Genomic DNA, 22,287 nt, shown 5'->3' on the forward strand with positions numbered 1-22,287 from the left:
GATACCTGCTACTTCTAAAGAGCCTGTATATACATCCCGGAAGCCGAGTCCTCAAGGGCAACCTTCGACGTCTCCTGCGCCAATATCGGCATCCCCCTCTGTCACGGCTTTACATGGTAAATCAAACGATCACTCTGATGTACAGCTTCCAAAACTCTTTAACAATTTTGCAGATTTAATCGCAGTAATGGACCCTAAAGACCCATGGAAACAAGAGCTACAAGAAATATATGATGACCTTTTTCGATCATGTGGACTTTCCCCTACTGCTAAGTAACACATGCGGATCCTGTAATGGAATTATCGGAACATATTACATATGCACAATCATATAATATTTTGGAATATTCACAGTTTTCATTTGTATTAACTACTAAAGCACCTTGAGGCTTTAGACAATCCCGAACATTCTAATATTTGGTACATTCAACATTTCCGTAAATTACGTTCAGGCTTATCCCTCCGTCATGTTCAAGTATTATTCACATGGCTTCCGGACCATTCTGGAAAAACGGCAACGTCATAGCGGATATCCTATCTAACGTGGCCGCCCAGGGTATTGGATTGGTCTACTATAACGCAGTTTCACACACAGACTCATGGGAATACGGTCTTCACGTCATCCACGATCAGTGGTGTGCAATGGCGCCGCCCTTCTCCGTTGAAAGGTAAGCACTTATTCACGATACTGTCTGATATTCCTACTAATCCGTGGTTCGCCGTTGGTTCCTACACTCGGCGTCATATTCTTCAAATCATACATTTTCGCTTAATTCATGTGTGTACGTCTGCTCATCTCTATCGCCTAAATCTTATCGAAAGTAACTTACGTCCATGTTTTTGAGCAGTAAGTCCTGTCGATCATATCATTTTTCAGTGTCAGACATATGAACATCACCGTCACGCATTCGTAGCTAAGCTTCTACATGCGGGTTGCCAACTGCCGTTAACTGTTTCGTGTTTAGTGTTTCAACCGCCTTTTCGCGTTGTAGTCTTAATATTTTTATTTTTTATTTTTACCTGTAACATTCAATCCTAACCTTTTCCTTCCCTATAGGTACGACCTTTCGTATCCCAACCCTTATTTGTGGTCCGGTTGAGTTTGTTTGTAGTAAGACGTCGTGGCAGACCACACAGACGTGAAGCATTAGAACCCTGTATCCCTGTGTTTTTGGGTTATCCTAGTTAGTTTAGCCTCCATATTATTTGGTTTTTTCCTCAGTTTTATTATTACCGGATGTCATTCACTTCATTACATAGCTCACCCTTCTATCTTGTAGTGTACTAATTTCTTCTCATGTTGGTACCTCTCCCAGACATTAATTATTCCGCAAACCAGTGACTGGACGTAGCGTCTTACGACGATGTCCAAAAACTAACCAAGAAGAAGAAGAAGCCTTGAGAGCTTTGCATCACGCGACCCATCACTACAGAACAGACTTGTAGCTTCGCACTTCGCAGTCTAACTCGGCAAGTGCTAGGAGTAGGAGTCGGTTTCAAGTGTATTCGTAACAAGAAGATAACAGGTAAGGCTATACATGTGCTCTTTTGAGTCTTAAGATAATTGATTGAATGTAATCTAACATTAATTGCTGAAGGCTGTAAACTTTCGTTCTACGTTAATCTTAGATTTGCAGTTGACCTAAAATATTGCTGCATTGGACCGCTGTGATGTGATTGAAACCTGGAATAGGCCTAGGTTTCTGTCAAATTGGTCTAGTTGGAACTTAAAGAAAATATTCCCATAAGGCATAAGCCTAGTGTAATGCTGTCGCTCGTATAGTACGCGAACCTAACCTATCACTGTTTTTCGGTGAATTACAATTGTTTTCATAAGGGATGCTAGAGGCTTGTTGGCTTGCTTGTCCCCAGACCAATGGTTTTGCCACCAGGCGGACCTAACCAAACCAGACCAATGCTTTTCGTACTTGCCGGACGTACCTCATACTCGTTAAGTTTTGGTCACGTCAGCCGCATTATATCGGACCGTTAATGTCTCTTTTAAAAATGTAAACATACTCTGGGATCGGTTTAAAGCAATTGTTGAGGAATGTGAGAATAGGTTTGTACCGTTGAAGGTGGTAAGACATGGTAAGGATCCGCTATCTATATATATAAAATGAGTTTTGTCTGTACATTGCTCAGAATTTGAAAAGAATGGTATTTCTGTATCGGCCATGTCCACAGTAACAAGGAAATGCAATTTTTACTTTTCCGTAATTTATGTCTGTCCTGTCCTGTCTGTATGTAGGCTATGTACTATACACGCATCACTAGAAAACGGCTGAAGAGAATTTAATGAAAATCGGTATGCGAAGTCGGGGAATAAGTCGCTACAATCTAGGCTATAAATAATTTTATTCACGCTGAGTGAAATGGTAGTTTAGGGGAAGGTCAAAAATTTTATTCTTAAATATTCACGGTATTAGTGGTCCTATCTCATTGAAAATTTGTATGCAAAGTCGGAGAACGAGCCACCAAAATCTAGGCTGTACATAATTTTATTCACGTTGAGTGAAATGGTACTTTGGGGGAAGGCCTAAAATTTAATTCTCAAATATTTATATTAGTGGTCGTATCGATAAATACTACATAACGAAAGCCATATAGAATTAAATTTCCGACCATTTATGTCTTATACGGGTATAGTGCGCATTGGTATCACCTAAATATCACTATAAAATTTGTCACAAATGGAACATAATAATTACTTTTACACATATCAAATGAAAAATCCCTGGCAAATTAAGAAATATGTTTTTTTGGAGAATATTAATACGTACTTTACTACTTTACAAGTACATTTGGTGTTGCGCTCATACCCGTCTTATACATTGATAATGAGAACAACCTAAATGAACACATTGCTGAAGACAATCAGTTGTTTAAATTGGTAACACAATACCCTAGTAAGAGGCCAAATGATGTCAAGCGTGTAAGGGGGGAAGTATGACTGTAGTATCAGGGGCGGTTCCTTCCACCCCTCCTTCCATCCAACACGCAACCCAATGTAATTCTGTAACCAGTTGCCAAACAACATCAGGTGCCTCAACATCTATCTAATACATGCATGCCACACGTAATATTTACATCATCACACTGGTAAGGTTTAATATTTTTATCCCGTAGTATTCTCATTTGTTCATGTCGGAGCCTTTTGTTAATTTTCAATTCATTTCCTTTTTATAGACCATTTTAACGTATTTTCAACCTGGCTGCATAATACATCTATCAACCGAAGATAATGGCAAGACTCCAAGTTTTAACGCAACTTCATTTATTCTTGTACAAATCCAATTGAACTACGCAAGATAGTATTATAATTCCTAGGACACCGCAATTTCACATCATTATACGACGCTGTGTCCAATATTTTAATTTAAATAGACATCATTTTAACACCCATTAACGGTGGATATCGGCAGGACTTCAAGTTTTAATGCAATTTTATTCATCCTTAACTCAACATTTTTGAACTACGCAAGGCAACTTCAAGGACACTGTGAATTCATATCATCACAAGACGTTGTATTTAATTAGACATTAATTAGACTATATTGTGTTTTTAATTTGTACTTGACAAAATGGGATTTTAATTCTATGTTTGTACTATCCAAAATTTTTAAATGTCACATTGTCATACTCATTGTTTTGAATTTTAATGGGGGCCCCCGTATTTTAGTCAGGTCTTATTGTGTAATGAATTTTAATCTACTAGCTGAGGAAGAGAATGCATTATATTCTCGAAACATGTACTAGATGTTAAGGTGAAAGGTAAATAAATGAATAGTATTGACTAGGCGGACTATCTTCCAACATATTCACTGTTACTAAGTCAATACGGATCCAATCCCGACCATCATGGTCAAGATTATTAATAATTATACATTTGTATCGTACTGGCTATGATGATGCAGATATTCATGAATTTGTATTTTTGATGCTAAGTCCATATCAACGTCGAGCCACGAGAAAATGGGTTAACAGAATTCAATGAAAATCGGTATATAGAGACGGCGAATAAGAAACTACAGTCTAAGCTATAAACAATTTTCTTCAAACTGGATTAAATTGTAGTTTAGGGGAAGGCGCCTAAAATTTAATTTTTAAATACCTATGTTATTGGTCCTATCGAAAAGTCCTACATAACAAATGTTGCAGAGAATACAATTTCCGACCATGTATATTTTATTCAGTTTTACCTTACCGACTATGATAGGAGTAGTATTTCAAAGTCGGAAGAAAACTAAATGTGAAGGCCTACAATATCGAAAGCGCATAACATTGATGAACAATAACGTTACATTGACCATTGTTAGCGGCGGTGTTCTTTCTCTTATGCTGCCTCTCAACTCCGATAGATGGGATTACTGCTGCGTACAGAGTATAATAGCCTGACTGATTGAAAATGAAAATGAAAATAGCCGGGGAGTTAGAAAACTTTCTTCTTTAGCATGCCATTCCTCTGGTTCATAAATTTTCTGATACAGCTGGTACGTAACACACCGGTTCATCATAGTATTCCAGCTGTTCGATCCCCACGCTGACGCGCTGTTTTGAATGAGCAGTGTGCGTACTTAAGGTAGAGGCTCACTTATTAGTAGTAGTAGTAGTGCCGAGCTCGATAGCTGCACTCGTTTAAATGCGGCCAGTATCCAGTATTCGGGAGATAATAGTTTGGAACCCCACTGTTGGCAGCCCTGAAGATGGTTTTCCGTGGTTTCCCATTTTCACACCAGGCAAATGCTGGGGCTGTACCTTAAGGCCACGGCCACTTTCTTCCCTCCTAGCCCTTTCCTGTCCCATCGTCGCCATAAGACATATCTGTGTCAGTGCGACGTAAAGCCAATAGCAAAATAATAGTAGTAGTAGTAGTAGTAGTAGTAGGCCTATGGCCTGGTATAGAATAACAATTTAGGCCTATTCGAAATTATAGCACCACAATTCACTAAATGACTCAAATTTCAACCCTGAAAAGAGCAGTTTCTTAAGCTTCTTCCTCCTCACCTTTATTAAATTCTACATTCATTTTATTCCAATTTTTCCTCCGCCAGTATAGTGAATTGATATTTACCCTCTCATTGTGTACTCCTAGGAAATATATTAGTAAAAGGGCATGATTTTTGCCCTAGGAGTCTCCACTATTCGACCTTCTCTCCGCCGAAAAAAAGACGAAGAGTGTTCACGGATCATAGCTGTCTGCGGCTTGGTCATCCCAGCTCTGAAACTTTGGACTGTAATATCGGGAGCTTAGACCTGTTCGTTGAAAGTGAGAAAATGTGTGGTTTGTGATTTGATAGAGTATTTCATATGAAAGCATTGGTTTTAATTGCGGCATTCTTACTGACATCACTGTAATGTTTGTTCATTTCAGTTGTCAAAACCAGGTAGAAAGGCAGGTGGAGAGTGAGTGTCTACCATTAAAATGAAAGCTTCCCAACCTTATTGTGACTGATGGTATGCAAGCGGGTCTACAATTACAGTGAAAATTCCCTAATTCAGTCTTCATATGAGAAAAGATGTTTGGCGACATCGCTCTCGCGTTTCTAGGGTAACGTTAAGAGCTTTGCAATTTAATACAATCTTGCTCACAACGTGTACACTAGCTAACCTAGAATTCTGTATGCATTGTAGAATTCCGTAGCGAAGCACGGGTACATCAGCTAGTATTATAATATAAGTGAAGAGACTAAGGAGGTGCAGGTTGGATAGAAATGGCTGTGGAAGTAAGGAGAAATTGAAGGAACTTACTAGGAAATAGAATCTAGCAAAGAAGTCGGCTAAGGATAACATGATGGCAAGCATAATTGGTGGTCATACAAATTTTAGTGAAAAATGGACAGGTTCCAAGAAGGCCATTCCAGGAATCATTCATGAACAAGGGGAGTGTGTATGCAAGGATCTTCAGAAGACAGAAGTGTGCAGTTAACAGTACGTAAATACTATTGCCTATGCTGCTACCTGCATGGCTTGGTGTGAATAAGAATTCAATAACACATTGCCACTTGTATGATTCTTGGACGACTGGCGTGTTTATAATTATTTATTATGGTGTTTCAGTAAATAGTTTTAAATTGCAATTTACTAATGCAAGTATTATGGCTGGCGTTATTTGTGCAATTCATAATTGCAGCAATTACGGAGTTCTAAACTGCTCAAAGTCATATTTATATTTCCAGAAGACCATAAGACTTTGATGGATAGATTGAGTCTTAATACCTTAACATAACTTTTACAACGAGATGGAGGCTTAACTGATAATGGCAACGTTTCTCTTAATTTGTAGCCGTCAACAATGGTACACGTATGTAAAAGGAGGAACCAGGAACTCTTAAATTTTAGGAGCGTGGGTTGGCGACCACAGTTCTCTTTGCTGAGTCTGACATTGCTTCCACTTGTGGCAGTCTCCTCACCTTCACTTTTACCATTCGACCTTCCTCGGACAACTCTTATTCTTTTCTGACCCCGACGGTATTTGGTTTACGAGGTCTAGGGAGTCTTTCATTTTCCCACCCACTGTAGCCCTTCCCCTTTTATAGCCTATACCGGTACCTTCATTTAAAAAAAAATTTTTTTTGAAGTGTTGGACCTCTTCCATTTTCCCCTCTTTAGAGGTAACAGAGAATGGTTGCCCAGTTACATTTCCTCTTAAAAGAGTAATCAGTACCGCCACCCCGAATCTCGGATTAATTCTACCGCTTCCACCCGTAGGGGGTTGTATATAGGCCTAATAAATAAATAAATAAGTAAATAAATAAACATGCAGGTACAAAACATCAGTGGCCACAAGTTAGTTATTTATTTAAATGTATAGTTCCCATAAATTTTTACATTGCTTTGTTCTTCGTCAATCCTATTCCTTAATTACAGCTTCTCATTTCCAAAACCTTAATAAAACATGTTACCAAATACAGTAGACAATACGCAACACTTCCGGATTTAGCCTTGTTAAAATGGGAGACAATTCGCTAGTGGCGTAACCTGAAATTTAGCGCTAAATTCAAATATCAATGGAATTGCATATACGGAAATGGATAAATTAGATATAGAAAGAAAGTGTTACTAAGATATTAACTTCAAAGTTGCTAAAGCAATTCTGGATAAATAAATGAAAATTTATTTAACAGGTTATTACTTAAAAGAGTGAAATTAGACACATAACAAAGACGTGAAAGGGCTTGACCTTTCATTTATGCATTACTTGTTTACCTTTAGTATTCCTACTTGAACTTTCACGGCTAGATTTGTCTTTTTTCTCATTTAAAAGCATTGAATCATCACATTGAGACACTAACCTTGTCAAGAAAAATATCGGCACATTCCTTACACACATGATTCAATGAATTTATATTTAAGAGCTGGACAATTTTCCTTTTAACTTGAAGCCTACTAACAGAAAGAAAATCTATAAATTTGTCCTCAAGAACATTCAAACTTTCCTTATAAGAAATACGTGCCATTACATTAGGTTAAAGCAAATTTGCATCATCATATTGTTTCAATAAAATATGTACATTTCTTAAATCACCCACATTTCCTTCAGTGCTTGACAATGCATTACGGCATTCCAAATGGGGTAACTTGGAACACAACCAGCCACACACATACGCATATGCGTTTTCTTGAATTAAATCAAAACCCACAGATCACACTTACAACAACACATCGGTATTAAAGGTTAACTGCTGCACTATACAATAAAATAAGATTATATTTTAAACCAGTTAAAATATGGATCGTGCAGGTCAGAAATGTTAGAAGTACTGTATAGATCTCTTTGTAACTGGAAGAATATATATGTGCAAACACAATATTTACTTACATTTTCTTGACACGAGGGAAACGAAAGAAAGACTGCGAATCCTTCTGCATTTCATAGTCATTGAGAGGAGGTATAAAGGAATGACACATGCTACTATTATTATGTCTACTTAATGCAAGCACTTCAATAACGCCAAAAACTTCACAAACATATACACGTGCTCTTATGACAGAATCAGTAACTCCTAGGTCACTCTGCTAGACAGAGCTCTAATCACTGTTCCTTGATGTGTCGCGTATTGTCTCTACTGTATTTGATGTTACTAAGTTATCCACACTGGGCGAGTTGGCCGTGTGATTAGGAGCACGCAGCTGTGAGCTCTCATCCGAGAGATAGTGTATTCGAACCCCACTGTCGGCAGCCCCGAAGATGGCTTTCCGTGGGTTCCCATTTTCACACCAGGTAAATGCTGGGGCTGTACCTTAAGGCCACGGCCGCTTCCCATTCCTAGGCCTTTCCTGTCCCATCGTCACCATAAGACCTATCTGTGTCGGTGCGATGTAAAACAAATAGCAAAAAAAAAAAGTTACCCTCCCCGTCCGGTGCTTTCGGCTGAATGGTCAGCGTATTCACGCTCGTTTCAGAGGGTGGGTGTAAAACAAATAATAATAATAATAATAATAATAATAATAGGGGCCTAATTATAAGAGGCTGGGTGGATCCTCAAAAGAATTTGGCTTTTAATTTCTATGACTTTAATTATACATCAATGTACCATACTAGACTGTAACACCTGTAATGCATTACATCACTCCATATTTTATCCATTGTTTATTTAGTCCTAAATGTAAAATTGTAACCATTTGAACTTTGCATGTATCCTGCCCATCTTGTAACTTCAAGCTGAAGATGTCACTACTATGCGTCGAAACCGATACTTTAAACTGATAAATAACATGCTGTAAACATCTTACGACATACTTTGTATTGAATAGGTTGAACTTTTCCTCAATTCCAGTTGTGAATCTCAGTTCAATATGGAAAAATGAAGTTTTTAACTTATAATTAGTACACTGTGCAGAATACCATGTGTTGGGAGGATGGATCACTATGGATTTACAATACCCACGTATCCGCCACTATGACAAAGGCTTCCCTCTGTCCAGCTTCGGTTAGAACACCCCAAGGACAAAAGAAGAGGCCACACTCTCTTGGACCCAATCGCTATATTCAGAACGGTCTTTATCAAGACCAACACTAACCATTATATCTGTAAATATTGAAGGTTTATCTCCATCTAAAGAAGGAATATTACACCAGCTTTGTCAAACTTACAAATGTGATATATTATGCCTTCAGGAAACTCACAGGGATGAGCAACTACGGCGACCAAAAATAGCGGGAGTGAGACTTGTGGCCGAGATTCCCCACAGACAGTATGGCAGCGCTGTTTTTGCCAAACCAAATTTACAAATTTTGTCTGTTGCAACCACCAATGAAAATCAAATCGAGATAATAACTGTGGAACTCAGTAACTGCACCGTTTCGGGCATCTACAAACCACCAAATGTAGATTTCTCCTTTAAAATTCCAGATAACTACTTCAAGCAAAAGACAAACTTTGTGGTTGGAGACTTCAACAGCCATAACAGTGCATGGGGATATACAGATGATGATAATAATGGAGAAGCTGTGTTAGAATGGGCTGATGATTACCAATTACAACTTATTCATGACCCCAAACTACCTCCATCCTTTAACAGCAGTAGATGGCGACGAGGCTTCAACCCAGACCTGATATTTGTGAGTGAACACGTGGCACAGCAATGTGTGAAATCAATGTGCAATCCTATTCCAAATACCCAGCATCGGCCCGTAATGTGTCAACTTTTCTCTGCAATTCAACCAATAAAGGTTCCGTTTCGAAGGAGATATAATTTCAAAAAAGCAGACTGGGAGAAGTTCAGCTCAACCCTTGATAAAATATCAGATATCCACCCAACACCAGAGTTTTATGATCAGTTTGTTGAAGCTGTGAAGAAAGCTTCCCGCGCTTCCATACCACGAGGATGCAGAGTTAACTATATACAAGGTCTAACTTCAGACACAGCTGCCCAAATGAACACATATATTTCACTGTTTCAGGAAGATCCACTAAGTGAAGACACTATCTCAGCTGGAAGGAAACTGCTTTCCTCAATTGCAGAGGCAAAGAAAGATGCTTGGATCAAACTTATGGAGGAAACTGACATGTCAAGGGATAGCCGAAAGGCTTGGAAGCTTCTCAAACGACTTAGCAACGATCCAACAAAGGGACCAGTCCATGCAAATGTTACGGCAAACCAAATCGCAAATCAGCTTGCCATCAATGGGAAAACAAATCACCCAATAAGGAAGATGGAACATAATATCCTAAAAAGCGAGGTAATGAAGTCCAGTAACCTATCCCGGCCATTTGAAATAACGGAATTACAGAAAGCGATTCAATGCGCCAAAAATGGAAAAGCGGCAGGATTAGATGATATCACAATAGAACAAATAAAACACTTCAGTTCAACCACACAGGCATGGCTTTTAAAATTCTTCAACAACTGCTTTACTTCCCTAAAAATTCCAAAAATATGGAGAAAATCCAAGGTGATCGCATTTCTGAAACCTGGAAAGGAACCTTCGAACCCTAAAAATTTAAGACCAATCTCCTTACTCTGCCACCTATACAAAATAATGGAAAGAATGTTGCTCAATCGCTTAATGGGAGTAGTAGACCAAGTCCTAATCCCTCAGCAATGTGGCTTCCGCCCAGGAAAGAGTTGCACAGCACAGGTTTTACATCTAACCCAGCATATCGAGGACGGGTTTGAAATGAAGAAGATTACTGGTGTGGCTTTTGTGGACCTCTCAGCCGCCTACGATACAGTAAATCACAGGATATTATTACACAAACTTTATAGAATGATTACAGACATCAAGGTAACCAAGATGATAGCTACTCTCCTGGAAAATCGTCGCTTTTTTGTCGAATTCCAAGGACGCCGAAGCAGATGGAGGAATCAAAGGAATGGACTACCTCAAGGCAGTGTACTGGCTCCTGTTCTTTTCAACATCTACACTAATGACCAGCCATTACCAGAAAATACTAAAAGCTTTATCTATGCCGATGACCTTGCACTTACTACTCAAACTGATACCTTTGATGAAGCAGAGATCTCTTTAACTGCTGCATTAGAAGAGCTAGGTAACTATTATGAGAAAAACCAACTCAAACCAAATCCAGCTAAGACTCAAATCTGTGCGTTCCATCTGCGGCATGCGCAGGCCTCTCAGAAACTCAAAGTACTATGGAAGGGGAACTTACTGGAACACTGCTTTACGCCAAAGTACCTGGGAGTTATGCTGGATCGCACATTAACATATAAGAAACATTGCCAAAACCTGAAACAAAAGATAGCTGCCAGAAACAACATTCTACGAAAGTTATCAGGAACAAGTTGGGGAACACAACCACAAACAATTAGAACATCAGCTCTAGCTCTATGCTATTCTGCAGGAGAATATGCCTCCCCAGTTTGGTACAGGTCAGCTCATACGAAGCAGGTCGACATAGCTTTAAACGAAAGCTGCAGGATCATCACTGGATGTTTGAAACCTACACCCATTGAGAAGGTCCAACTTTTAGCTGGTATTGCTCCCGGTGAGATTCGTAGGGAGGTAGCAGCTAACAAAGAAAGGCTCCAGGCATCTTCTTCAGAAGCACATCCTCTCTATGGATACCAACCAGCCACACAGAGGCTAAAATCTAGGAAAAGTTTTCTCCGCACATCAGTCAACCTTGAGGGGAAAGCAGAGAATGCTAGAGTCACAATGTGGAAAGAAAGAATCCACCACCTTTCCAACTGGATAGAGCCAAAGGAAAGTCTTCCATGTGGACACCAGGACAAGTGGACAGTATGGAAAGCCCTTAACAGACTCCGTACAGAAGTCGGCAGAACCAAAGTAAACTTGCGGAAGTGGGGCTTCTCAAGTGATTCATCACTTTGTGATTGCGGAGAGCAGCAGACGATCCAACATCTATGTCAGTGTGTTTTATGTCCTTCAATGTGCACTATGAAAGACTTGATTGCAGCCTCCCCCAACGCTATTGACGTCGCCCAATACTGGGCAAGCATCATCTAGCTCTTGAATATTGTTGCTCTATCTGTGATTGTATAATAGACTTGTATATTTGTATAGTAGAAAAGTAGATGTTGCTTTTTGTTAAATATCTATAAGTAAAGTTGATACTTCTGACACGAATAAAGAAAGAAGAAAGAACTCTCTTGGATGTTTCATAATCTGGTTGTGGACATCGTGGGTCTGTGAATTCCCTGTGATTAGTACCACTATATGAACAACGCTGCGGGTTTGCATTGCTTGTGAATAGTACCCACCATGTGAGAAACCCTGTGGAATAGTATGGGTCCCTGTGATTAGTACAGGTATGTAAGGAACACCACGGGTGTGCATTGCACATTAGTAGCGCCATTATATGAAAAGCACCATAGGTCTGCGTTACGCTGTGCGTAGTACATTACCTGTGAGTAGGACCACAATGTGAGGAACACCACAAGTCTTACTTGCGATAAGTACCATTGAGAGGCCGTTGACCTGAATTTTGGACCGCTTTAGACAATAAGCATCATCGATTCAGGATTGTACTTCGGAAGCAGCCCCCTGGTTAGTAGTAAAATTAAGTTATTTTAGGGGAAGGTGGCGCAGTGTGGGTCAGATCCACTGATTGTTTTAAATTCATAATCATTGTTCTTTATAATAAAGTTTTGAATTCACGTTAGTGGATGAATTTTTTTTTTGCTTTACGTTGCACCAACAGATAGGTCTCCTGGCAACGATGGGACAGGAAAGGCTTAGGAATGGGAAGGAAGTAGCTGTGGCCTTAATTAAGGTACAACCCCAGTATTAGCCTAGTGTGAAAATGGGAAACCACGGAAAACCACCTTCAGGGCTGCCGACAGTGGTGTTCGGACCCACTCTCTCCCGGATGCAAACTCACAGTTGCACGCTGCTAACCACACTGCCAACTCGCCTGATGTGGATGAATTTTGGAATTTTAAATTGTTACACATTTAGTATTTCGTACAAATAGGGGCTGATGACCTAGGTGGTACGCCCCTTTAAACGACAAGCATCATCTATTAAAATACTATGTATTTGTCATATTTGTTCCGGGCAGGTTCAGAGATGTCATCGTTATTAGCAGACTTTTTTTTTTTCTTCAGTGTTTGGTAGTATTTCATGCGTACTGGTTACTCGGGTAGTTTGACATGGAAGAACTGATCTGACTTACATAATTCCATTCTGTATAATAGTTGTTCACCGAGCTCGATAGCTGCAGTTGCTTAAGTGCGGCCAGTATTCGGGAGATAGTAGGTTCGAACCCCACTGTTGGCAGCTCTGAAAATGGTTTTCCGTGGTTTCCCATTTTCACACCAGTCAAATGCTGGTGCTGTACCTTAAGGTCACTGCCGCTTCCTTCCCATTCCTAGGTCTTTCCTATCCCATTGTCGCCATAAGACCTATTTGTGTCGGTGCGACATAAAGCAACTAGAAAAACAAAAATTGTTCTACAGGTACATAGTATTGAACATTTTAAAGAGTTTGGCTGCCTACCTGTGTAAGCATGGAAACCTCTCTAGAAATGTTTTGGTAGAAGTCAAAGATTTTCGCAAGACAGGCAATGATTTCTTACAAAATTGTACAAAACTATTTTAATCCTAGTCTGTACTATATATTTTACGTCCAATTAGGACGAAACTTCACGCATAAATAGACATGTTTCAACCCAGCATTGGGTCACCCTCAGTAAGTATGTAAATTGAATTAAAAACCTAGGAAACACACAAAGCGAAATGTTTGTTTAAAAGTTTTTAAAAAGCATAATGAAAGTTATAAAACCGTGAAATGTTGATCGTTAAAACAGTCTGGAGCTGGAGGTCTTTCTGTTTCAAAGTTTTGTTGTCCTTTGGTGTGGTTCAACTGGTATCTGTATATTGTTGGCTTAGTTGTTGTGTTCCATCATGGGCTGATACCTTCTTCTTCTTCTTCTTCATGTTATCCCACTTCAAGTGGGGTCGATGTTTCTGCCAAGTCTTTTCCACTTTATCCTGTCCCACAAATATCTTCCCCTAATTTCTCCTCCATATCTTCTCGTACATTATCTGTCCACCTCCTTCTAGGTCTCCACCATACATCACTCTCCTCCTCCCTACATAGCTTTCATCCCTTTGCATAATGTCCATTCTATGGAGTCCAGCTGAGAACACAGGTGATATAAGCGGGCCACGTAACACTAAAATCAGACGGTTCAACTTCAATAATGCAAATATATATCAGCCCAACTAACATTTTATTTTGTGTGTTTACATATCTTACTGAGGATGACCCAATGCCGGGTCGTAACATGTCTATTTATGTGTGAAGTTTTGTTTTAATTGGATGTAAATTATATAGTATTGGCTGGGAGGATTAAAATAGTTATGTGCAATTTTGTAAGAAGTTTAACCATCAATACAGATTTAACATGAGATTCATAGTTTGTAAAGACAATGGTTTTTCCTGGATTTGCTGGTCTCTTTGTGGAGCTATAGACCTGGCATACAGTCAGCAGATGGGAAGGGGCTGAGAGTGCTGGCAGGAAGGAAAACATACAGCAAGAAGGAAATGACTACCCTCCTGCAATTGTTTCCACCTGATTGTATCAAATTCCAAGATGTTAGATTCCAAGCTTTCATCAATGATAAAGTAGTTGGTATAGGCCAGATTGCTTTCTGTATTTCCACCTAACTGAATCATTTTCTGCAGCTTTGACTTTCAGCAGGTGATTCCATGTAAACTGTAAACAAAGGTGAAAGATTACAGCCTTGTCTGACCCCTGTTCACAAGCCTACAACATTGTAGTAGCAGGAGGAGAGGTGATACTACCAGGTGGCGTTCAGTTCACTATGGAGGCAGAAAACGAGGGAAAGCTCCCTTTCCTCGATGTTCTGGTAGTGAAGACTGCCGATTTGAACTTGGGACATACAGTATACCGCAAGCCGACCCACACAGACCGCTATCTTCAGAAGACATCCAACCACCACCCACGACAAAAATACGGAGTGATTAAGATGCTAGCTGACCGTGCTAAGAGAATTTGTCAACCTCAGTACTTAAATGAGGAACTCGGCCACCTCAATAGGGCCCTATTCGCTAACAGGTACAACCATAAAGATATCCAGTGAGCACTCCATCCCAGACGTCCAACAACCAAGAAGAAGAGAAGCAGCCGGCAGCTAAAGCCTTTCTCCCGTATATTGAGAAAATAACTGACAGAATAGGGAGGCTACTGGAGTTCCATGGGGTTAAAACCATATACAGGCTGACGAAGAAAATACAGGTACTACTTAGGTCTGCCAAAGACAAGCACCATCCTCTCTCCACAGCAGGTGTCCACAAGATCCCGTGCAACTGCAGCTAGGTATACATAGACACTACCAAACGCAGCATTGCCACACGATTGAAGGAGCATAACAGACATAGCCGGCTGGGACAGACAGACAGATCATCAGTCGCTGAACACTCGCTGCTAGCAGGCTATGGCATACAGTACAGCAACACCGAAGTACTGTCAACTACTCTCTTATCATGCCCAGCCACAGAGGGAAGCCATTGAAATCCTGAAGCACACCAACAGCTTCAACCATAAGGAGGAATCTGAACAGGTAAACAAAGCCTGGTTTCCAGACCTGAAAGCTTTAAATCCTGAAGGACACGATAGCCACAGCAGACCAGAAAAAAGCAACGGATGATCAGTTGCCTGTGTCTGCCAAGGCAGGTCCATGTACACCGGGCTCCCTAATGCTTCAACCACTGGCCGGAGAACAGCTAATCATCGACCGCGGACTCGTTGAGCTGACTCTTACGTAGAGTAACTTTTACATATGAAAATAACCGGCTCATGTTAACAGCTGAAATTCAGAGTGGCGACTGCTAGGTCGAACACGTGCATGCTCCGTGCAAGGTCAAAAATTGTGTGCGCCTTCCATACTGCTGTTTAAGTCTTGGAGATTAAAAATGCTACTGGACAGTCTGGGTTTATGTGGCCCTGTATACTTGTCTGAGGATAATGGTTTCATAGCCTTTCTTTGGAACAACTTTCCTCATACTTTGTTAGAAGTTAGATCATTTTCGTTTGGGAGGAGAGTTTCTTGTTACTGCACATCGTGCATTCTTGAGTCAGCTATATAGGTGTGACTGACTGGTTTTTCTTGTATTTTCTAGGTAAGCTGGACATGGAAGGTGGAATGTTCAGCTCAGAGAAGACTGGAAGAGGCCCTGGTGTCGACAAACTTTCCATCCACACTCAACAAGCTCAATCACCATAGTCTCAAGTTTATCATGTTACTTGCAACAATTTTCATGATGGGAAATGATTTTCTCTGTACAGAAACAGGTCTGTGTTGTTCCATTTTGACTTTTAGAAGTAGCTTTACTTTTAATACCTTGAATAGATTGTTCCAATTTGTTTTTAATAGATTGTACATAAAGAAACCGGTTCTTGTTTTAACGACAGAATGGCATTGGGTGTGTGTAAGCATCTGTTAAGTGGAGATGAAATTTGCTAATAGCCATATCAATATTCTTTCTATTAACATACTACAGTGTCTTTTTCTTTGAGCTTTGGTCGCAGCACCACTCAGAGCACGGCATGGCTGGCGCAATGACACTTGATCGCTAGCCAGTATAATTGAGAGAAGTAAATCAATGATTCCACCTAGTAAGTACTAATTTACTAATACAATGAACACAAAGAATTTAATGATCAATTATGAAAACATTCATTTATTTGGACAAACTCTTCAACAAAGACAAAAATTTAAATGACATTGTAGAGCACAAGTCCCCTGTATTATAATATCCATATTTACATAAAGATATTAGGAAGGAAATATTTCATTAATAACAACATAAACAAGCTAGAATGCTCCAATTCTCAGCTAGAATCTCCCTTCCCCACAAGAAATAGCAAACAACGGAGATGAGGACACGCCTTCTTTCCCCACTTCCCTGCCACACTGCGATAATGAGCATGTTTACACACACACCCCGAGTACAACAGCAGACAGAAGGCAGACAACAGCCAGAAGACTAGAAATGTAAAGGGAAAATAACACTCTGGGTGTTGAGGGGGTAAGTTTTTTTACAGCAATCAAAATGACTATTTTTTTCCACAACAGTTTCCATCATACATAAATATATTTCTCCCATTTCTTCCCAGTTACAGATTGGGTTGCAAACTACCAGCTAACTTATAAATGCAGTCTATTGCCAAACAATCACTAAGATTCTTTTCTGGAATGCAAACTCCAATGAGGTTATAAATTTCTTCGACACGCATTATATAAATATAAATTTTGAAAACTTTTTTTGAAACAGGATCTACTGTCTTAAAAAGATAACTCATCACATTCCCAGGATATCTGAGACTCACGCTAACATAAGATCTACTTAACTTGAAAAACTGCATTGTATATGACATCGAAAGTATTTTTAGCTATAAGCCATTTTTAACTGCTAGAAGTTTTTAAACCATAATTGGATAGTTTCAGCCTATTCCCCTTTCCATAACATATTCCTTAGTTCGAGCTATGTTAATTATTTAAAAGGTTTTCCAATGTCTTGTAGGGGCCGATGCCCTTCGATGTTAGGCCCCTTTTGAACAACGAGCATCATCAATGTCTTGTAAATAGCAGATCTAAACAAGAGTAGCTCTAGTCTAGTCACTAGACAAAACATTTACTACAGTGTTTAGTTTGCCAAAGGCAAATAAATTGGTATCGATTAGGTGGAATTTATTTGTCTCAATAGTATATCACATTGATACGAATCATGAAGATGATAGTTTTCTAGCCGGTATAACGCGCACCTTTCCTCCTCACCACATTGTGACAGTTCATTTCTAGAGAGTTATTTCTAGTGAAACTATTAGTCTAAAACCTACCTGGCATTACATTTGATGTTCAAAATGTTGTCCCCCAACTGTCGGACACACAGGCACCTAGTAAACAGGTTTGCAGACACTTGGCGATTCTCAGCCCGAGTGATGTTTCGAATTAACTTGTACAATGTTCTCTCGTGTGACACATACACTTTCCACTTCAGCATCCCCCACAGGGATTTAAATCGGGAGATCTAGCGGGACAATTAACCACTCGATCTTCGAAAACTTCCCGTATTATCTCCATAGTTACAGTACATGATATCAATTTCATTGTTGGTCCGTGGTGGATATATAGTCTATATAATCAAAACTTGTAAAATAAAAATCCTCCTTTCTACCACAGTGGTAATGTCTTGACTATTTATTTCTACATTAAATCCACATTAATTACAGCATTGTTATTCAAAGTTTGGTACGTGTACCACTCGTGGTTCGCAAAATTGTCGCTTCTGTTTTCAGAGAGCAGTTCAGAAAAGAGTTGAGCCTGCTCATTTTCCCTTTTTGCCTTGCTTGTATCATCTCCTTTAGTCTTACTTCTTTATAGTACCAAGATGGGAACCCCTGGTGTGTGTGGGGGGGGGGGGGGTGCAGGCGAAGAATAAACCCACGGTATTCCCTGCCTATCGAAAGAGGCGAAAAAAGGAGCGACCAAGGGATGATTAAAGTAGAACCATGAGAATAATTGTGATTAGTACAAACATGTGAAGAACACTATGGATCTACGTTACCTAGGAGTAGTACCACTATAGGAGAACACCATGGTTCTGCTTTACCGGAGGGGTTGGTGACCTGGATTTTGGACTTTTTCTGGACAAGCATTATCTCAGAAAAGAAGGCATTGTGAATTGGACCCACTGATTATTTTGGATTCATGGTCATTTTTTCATTTTCATTTCATATTTTAGTCAGTGAAGTTTTAATTATCTTTTCATTTCGTTGCACCTTGTACCATTAGGGGTCAATGACCTGGCTGTTAGGCCCCTTTAATCAAAAATCAATAAGATGGGAAAATCGTAGGGTTGTAAGAAGGGAGAGTTTCAGTGGTACTGGGTTTGCCTCCAATGCAGTCTACAAGGTTGCCATGGAGACCAATCAGGGCTGTCATCATGATCATCAGCCAATGCTATCATTTCATGATGTGGCTTCTTTGTCGTGAACTCGGGTAAGTCTTTAGCAGAACTCTGCAGGTAGAACTGTCTCGCAGTTCTCTGCCAGGTAGCACCAGCTATTCTCTTGATGTCTTTGTCCCATCTGTCTGGAGGTCTTCCTCTAGGCCTTTGATGATCTCTTGGACTAGATTCCAACACTAGCTTTGTCCATCTGTCATCTTCCCTTCAAGCAATATGTCCAGCCCATTGCCATTTTAAGGTGGCTATTCTCTCAAGAATGTCATTAACATTAGTGACTAATCTGATGTCATCTGCTCTCTTCTTATCATTCCTTGTAAAACCGAGCATTGACCTTTCCATGCCTCTCTGCGCTGTTCTAAGTTTCCCTTTCGTAAATTCCTTCAGTGTCCAGGGGCCTGTTCCACGAACGAACTTTGCAACTTTTCAACTTTGCACTTTTCACTTTCCAATTCTTGCAAAGTGCAAAAAGTGCGAAGTCTTTCTGCTCCACCATGAACTAGGCTCAACTTTTCAATTTCTTCGCAAAGTGAAAAGTCTTTGCGAATGAGTGATCCGATCGAGTTTATTCCATGAGCAAACTGTATAGGCCTAATACCCTATGATTTTAATGCTTTACTTTTCGCGGCGAACTTGGCGGTATAATTGTCGTAGGTACCGTTTAAGTTTTTATCATGGGAAAGAAAGGTTATTATAAGAAGCTGGTTGTGCTGGAAGTTGTCAAGGAGAAACTTGACATCCCTTTTTGACAACTTTAAAGATAACCTCTCAAATGATGACACACATCAATGTTAACGAGAGTACCGTCAACACATATACACACAGAAAGACATTCACCCTTCATTAGAAATCCCGTCGCTATATTAAGTACTGTTAGGAAATATTACATTTACTATAACATCTAAGACTTTGGTAACAGTTCTGCAAACAATTGATTTTGATGTCCCATGCATTGCTGTTACACAGTACAGCTGGGTACGATTTACTAAAAAATGTAAACACAAGAATTTGTTCTTTTTCGGAAAGGAATTTACTTCTGTTTCAATAAATGACCGATCATTTCAAGAATATAGTCAGCCTCTGGTGGGATAATACGAAATCACTTGCGATAGTACGTTGAAGTGAGGTTATGAAAATTAATCCTGTCTTTGTACGTTCTATTATTGGATTCTTCATCACTGTCCTCACTTGATGCTAACAAAAGCTCACGTCGTAACGTGTTTATATCACTAAACCAAATTCTACGCCGAGAAACTAATGTACGTACTTGTTAATTAACATATGAAAAGGGAATCATCTCTTTGCAAGATTTATGAAAACTTTTCACTTCATTTCTTTGCACTTTGCATTTCTGTACCAGTGGAGGGACATAACAGGCTTGAAAAGTGAAAAGATTTCTAATTTTTCACTTTTCACTTTGCAAGCTAAATCTGAAAAGCAGTGGTGGAACAAAATCTGAACTGAAAAGTGCAAAGTGAAAAGTCGCAAAGTTCGTTCGTGGAATAGGCCCCAGGTCTCACAGCTATTAAGTCAGCACAGGTAGAATTCACTGATCATAAACTTATTTCTCCTGATTTACTGGCATATCTGATCTGAAGAGAGTTGAATTTCTTCCATAAGCCTGCCATCCTAGCTTAATGCGTCGAAAAATTTCTGGTCTTATCTTACCTTTCATATTCATCAACTCTCCCAGATATTCACTGACCGGCGTGTTGTTGACTTTTGTTTCGGAAGGTTCATCTTCAAGCCGACTGACTCGCATTCCATGGCAAGATTGGTAACTAATGTCTGGAGTTTGTCTCCTTCCCGATTTAACTTCGACACTGCCATCTCCAAAACAGCTGAGAATAGCTTTGGAGAGATTAGATCACCTTGTTTAACACCTCTTCCGACAGAATTCTGAAGTCGCTTCACCGACATTAACAAAGGATGAAGAGGTCTTGTAGATGTTATTGAGAACTCTGATATAAGCCACTTCAAATAAACATTCAACGTATTGGTGTTCAGTACGTATACAAGAGACAGATAGGGCAGCTTACGTGAAATCGAGAAGTTATGGGTTCAGATCCTACAGGTGTCTGGTTTGCCATTTTTGTTCTGCAAGGTATTTAATATCTCTGTACGTAAGGTGATGCATTAAAAAGCAAATATCGCAATCCTATTCTCTTTTTCTAATGGCTCATCACTGCTGCCAACTTGACTAGTTACATATTGAAATCACAAGGCATAACCACCAAAATTATCAATAATGGAGATTCCTTTATGCAATAAATTATTAATTAAAATGTTCATTATTTAAGTCTGTTTTCAAGCTTAATGAGGAATTAAGGAAATAAACACACTTTCTCACCTTCACTAAATTTAGTGTTATATATTTCTGCCTTTATTGTGATATATGCATTACTATAGGCCTAACCGTATTCTTCAGTTTGCCTTGTGTAAATAATTCAGCTCCCTTCTTGAAATTTGCTATTGTCAGAATTACGTGAAACCACGCTGTAATAAGACACACAAGCATATACGAAGGCTGATCAACAAAGACTGAGAATGATTTTTTCCTGTAGCTTCCGTGACAAGTTTCCTATCTGTAACATAAGATATTTGAAAAGAGCAAATTTTTATGTATAACGTCCGTAGGCGGCAGCACTCTCGCATTGGTAGGTTGGTAGTAATGCTCTATTTTGTAGATGCTACGTGCATTTTGCATACCAGACAATGTAGGTGACGCGAGAGGAGCAGTACAGCGCAATCAAGTCTTACGAAAGCTGAAGCAAGCGTACGGTGAACGTGCACTACCTTGTGCAGCAGTGTTTAGGTAGTTCAAGGACTTCAAAGCAGACACTCTTCTGTGCTAAGCAAGGTGGGCCTAGTGTTTCGGCTTCTGCTGTTACTGAAGACATCAACACAGCTGCTGTGATTGTCCGTGAGTCTCAAATCAAGTCATCCAGTTTCTGGCTTGATTCAACATTACCTGTGTACTGCATCCACCTTATAGCCCTGATCTTGCATCCTGTGAATTTTTTAATTCCCATCACTAAAGGCAAAGCTTAGGGGCATTCAATTTGAGAACTCTGAAGCAGTGCCCAAGAAAAGGTGGTTCTCAAGGACCTGACAAAGAATGGTCTGCAGCATGTGTTCAAGGACTGGCAGAGATGCTATAAAAAGTGCACTGAAGTAGGAGGGGACGACTTTGAAAAAGATCATGTAAACATTGAAATGGAGTAATAAACATCTGTGAAGAATAATCTGTCTCGGCCTTTGTTGATCAGCCCTCGTATATTAGATGCACATATGCCGTAAGTCAATAAGGCGAATGAATGTACCATTTCCACTTCTGTTATAACGTCTAAATTCAAAGCTCATTG

The 22,287-nt window shown here is 39.7% G+C and overlaps 1 long non-coding RNA gene across 1 annotated transcript in view; it reads left to right on the forward strand.

Moving 5' to 3' along the window:
* Positions 1-1,435: 1,435 nt before the first annotated feature.
* The window catches only part of LOC136884241 (uncharacterized), a 51,397-nt gene continuing 30,545 nt past the window's right edge, over positions 1,436-22,287 (forward strand). Inside the window, exons 1-2 of the long non-coding RNA XR_010861321.2 lie at positions 1,436-1,526; positions 16,076-16,247. This is a non-coding gene — a long non-coding RNA (uncharacterized lncRNA). The remainder of the gene's footprint in view (positions 1,527-16,075; positions 16,248-22,287) is intronic.

The sequence above is a fragment of the Anabrus simplex genome, chromosome 12 (genome assembly GCF_040414725.1).
Source record: "Anabrus simplex isolate iqAnaSimp1 chromosome 12, ASM4041472v1, whole genome shotgun sequence".
Classification (NCBI taxonomy): domain Eukaryota; kingdom Metazoa; phylum Arthropoda; class Insecta; order Orthoptera; family Tettigoniidae; genus Anabrus; species Anabrus simplex.